Genomic DNA, 4,094 nt, shown 5'->3' with positions numbered 1-4,094 from the left:
CCTTCCTATGATTTCTGTCTCTTTATTGGCAATCTCACCATGTTCATACATCATTTTCCTGATTTTCTTTAGTTCTTCTCTTTCTGAGTACACTTAAGATGGTTTAAAGTCTTTACCTAGTAGGTTCAATGTCTCTTTTCCTCACAGAAAGTTTCTTTTTTCTTCAAATGAACTATACTTTCTTATTTCTTTGTGTGCTTTGTTCTTTTGTTTGTTTGCTTAAAATGGATGTTTTAATATTACAATTTGGTAACATTATAAATCTGGCCTTCCACCTTCTCCAGATTTGATTTTTTTTCCAAAAATACTATTTTACTTTGTTTTAAAAAATTTGGTGTTGTTTTAAAAAAATTAGTTGCTTTACAACTACAATGTAGTTGCTCTACAACTACAATTAGTTGCTTTACAGTTTACAATGTTGTGTTAGTTTTTGCTGTATAGCAAAGTGAATCAGCCACACGTATACATATATCCCCTCTTCCAGGGATTTCCTTCCCATTTAGGTCACCACAGAGTATTGAAGAGAGTTCCCTGTGCTATACAACAGGATTTCATCCATTATCTATTTTTTTACATAGTAGTGTATATATGTCAATTCCAATCTCCCAATTCATCCCACCCCATCCTAGGTTTGATATTTTTGATTGTTGCTTCTGTTCATCCAGCTTTCAACAGAAATATCCCTGAATGCCAGAAGTTTAAACAAAAGAGTACAAAACAAAAACTCTTCCCTCAATCTATGTGGATTAGCTCTGTGGTGAGATCTTCCCTTAACACTGGCTAGACCACTCACAATTCTGCTTCACCTTCAGCCTTTATTTTCTGCTTATTCTGAGCCTATAGATCAACCAGGGGTGAAAAGTTAGAGTCTTTTTGATCTTTTATGAGCATGTGTCTCATCCTGGACTTGTGTACTACTTTACAAATTCCCAAATATACATAAGGACTTTTGAATGTCTTAATTTCCAGATGAAATTCTCTCCACAGACTTTCCTTCTACTCTTGATGTAGTCATTTCTATGTTTCAACCATAATATCTTGCCCTTGATAGCTTCAGGTTTTTCAACCATCTTACAATGTTTTGAGAAATTCTCATGGCTTTTCCACTCTAAATGGATTCCAAACTAAGCAAAATAGAGGTGACAGTCCCTCAGGTAACTTCAAATATTTTAGAATGACAAACACAATAATTTGTGAATAAAGGCTTCTCTGCTTCCTCTAAAAGCAGTGAACAGGATCCCACTAGGAATGTGGGCTGGCTTCTTTAAGATAGCTTCTAAGTTGGGGAAGAGGTGAGTCAAGAGCAGTCTCACCATGGATCAGACCCAACAAAACAATCCAACCATTTTTAAGTTGTTTTTTCTGTTGATTAAACATTTGCTTGGATGTTGTAAAACTCAGTTTACTCAAGAAGAATAAAGTGAAGTGAAGTGAAGCCGCTCAGTCATGTCTGACTCTTTGTGACCCCGTGGACTGTAGCTTACCAAGCTTCTCCATCCATAGGATTCTCCAGGCAAGAATACTGGAGTGGGTTACCAATTTCCCTCTCCAGGGATCTTCCTGACCCAGGGATCGAACCTGGGACTCATGCATTGGAGGCAGACGCTTTAACCTCTGAGCCACCAGGGAAGTACTATACATAAAGAAGAAGAATGCACTTAAATATAAATGAAACGGCAAAAAGAATAAAGAAAGTAGGGATTACATAAATTTCACTGCAGTAGGAAGAAGAGAAGAGAGAAAGTGACATCATAAATAATGTTATTGACTAAATTTTTTTCAAAATTGATTAAAGTCACTAAAGAGTAGATTCTAGAAATTCAGTGAAAACAGAGAGTAGTTAATTAAGAAAAAAATCTACAAGACACATATTAAAGAACCTGATGAAATGTAAAGATAAATAAAAGATCCAAAAATATTCAGGGGAAAAACATGCACAATTTAAAGGGAAAGATGACTAATTTTTCAGAAACAATGAAGGTCAGCAGATAGATAAATAATAGCTGAGAGACAGAAGATATCATCAATATGTTATAAAGAAAATAAGTATCAGACTTGAAGTCTATTATATATAAACAGTTAAAATTTTTAATAATTTTAATATTCTTTAAATAAATATTTAATTTTAAAAAGCTAAACTTTGACAAAACAAACCACAACTAAAAATAAGATATGAAGACATTACCTCCGTCAGATGGATACTACTTCCACAAAGAAGGTTAGAGATTTAGAAAAATTATAAGAAAAACGAATGAAAGAAAGTGGGAAAAGAAGGGGAAGAGAGGGAATGTTTTTAATTGAAACAAATATAGATATAAACAAAAGTCTTGCTATAATAAACAAGATAAAATTATAACCTAAAATAATTATAGGTTAAGTGGAGCTAAGTAGTTCAGGAGGTTAAAGTTATCATCTAGTCATTTTTCTTTATGGCTCAGCAATAATGTAATAAATATAATTAGGCTTTTATAGGTTAAATAATTTAAAATATTGCAATTTCTTAAGATTTCAAACTGGTAGAAAATATTATGATAAAAGAGTAAAAGAAACTATACTAGGACAAACAGAAAGCACAGAAAGAAATTTTGACTTAAACATATCAGTAAATTTATTAAAATAAAGATATTAAAATTTTCAGCTAAGAAACAAGTTGTTAGAGTCAATTAAAAACAGAACACAATTATTTAATGCTTAGAAATACATAGTTTATATATATATATATATACACATATACATACAATCATCCCTGGTAGCTCAGACAGTAAAGTGTCTGCCTACAATGTGGGAGACCTGGGTTGGATCCCTGGGTAGAGAAGATCCTCTGGAGAAGGAAATGGCAATCCACTCCAGTATTCATGCCTGGAAAATCCCATGGACCGAAGAGCCTGGTAGGCTACAGTCCATGGGGTCGCAAAGAGTTGGACACTACTGAGTGACTAAATTGAACAGAACTTCTTTCAGTTAAGAATCTGCCTGCAACATGGGAGATCTGGGTTTGATCCTAGTTTGGGACAACCCCCTGGAAAAGGGAAAGGCTACCTACTCCAGTATTCTGGCCTAGAGAATGCCCTGGACTGTATAGTCCATGGGGTCGCAAAGAGTCAGACACAACTGAGTTGAGTTTCACTTTCATATATATATATACATATATATACATATATAAAATATATAAAATATATATATATATATATATAAAATACATACACACACACAGTTCCTAATGCCTTTTATTTTATGCACTGTGTTTTCAACCTGTCAGTATTGTCTTCTGATGAACAAAATCTTATTTTTCACAATTATGAGTATAAATATTTTCTTTTGTGTTGTATGCTTTGTATGAATTAAGTTCATGGTAAAGCTGGATATATTAACTGCTTAAAAGTTTTTCCCCCTTCTGTTCACATTCACGTACTTAATAAACCTAGCATTAATTCCTGGAAGTGATATGGTATAGGACACCAATTTCATTTTATGTTGATATGCAGTTGTACTATTCCCGTTCATTAAAATGCCTGTTTTTTCTTCATATATATGCCATGACACATCTCTCATATATTGATTGCCAATACCAGTATGACTCTACTCTCTTGTTTAGTCACTAAGTTATGTCCAACTCTTTTGCAATCCCAGGGACTACAGCCTGCCAGGCTCCTATGTCCATGAAATTTTCCAGGCAAAAATTTTGGAGTGGTTTTCCATTTCCTTATCCAGAGAATCTTCCTGATCCAGGAATAGAAACTGTTTCCTGTATTGGCAGGCAGACTTTTTACCACTGAGCCACTAGGGAACCCCGTGACTCAGTTTTCTATTCCAAAGCCTGTTTTCAGTGATTGCAACAATTACACATTTCCTTTATCACTTTAACTGCCCCAAAAGTAGGTGATTGTCTTCCACTTTTTTCCTTTAGAAATACTTTGCTTATTCTTGTCTTTTTAATATACATGTAAACTATACACTATATTAATTACATATTAATAAATTTGTTAATTTCATTAAAAAATCCAGAAATCACACCGAATTTGACATATAAATTTAATAGGAATTAATATGTTTATACAGTGCAATTGTGAAGAATTATGAAGAGTATGAAATTT

At 33.4% G+C, this 4,094-nt stretch overlaps 1 non-coding gene across 1 annotated transcript; it reads right to left on the bottom strand.

The window, feature by feature from the left end:
* Nucleotides 1–1,556: 1,556 nt before the first annotated feature.
* On the bottom strand, nt 1,557–1,629 carry TRNAW-CCA. The gene has a single exon. It is a non-coding gene; the product is annotated as a tRNA-Trp (tRNA).
* Nucleotides 1,630–4,094: the final 2,465 nt, after the last annotated feature.

Source organism: Oryx dammah, unplaced genomic scaffold (assembly GCF_014754425.2).
Source record: "Oryx dammah isolate SB20612 unplaced genomic scaffold, SCBI_Odam_1.1 HiC_scaffold_24, whole genome shotgun sequence".
Lineage (NCBI taxonomy): Eukaryota > Metazoa > Chordata > Mammalia > Artiodactyla > Bovidae > Oryx > Oryx dammah.
This window is presented reverse-complemented; position numbering and strand designations above follow the sequence as displayed.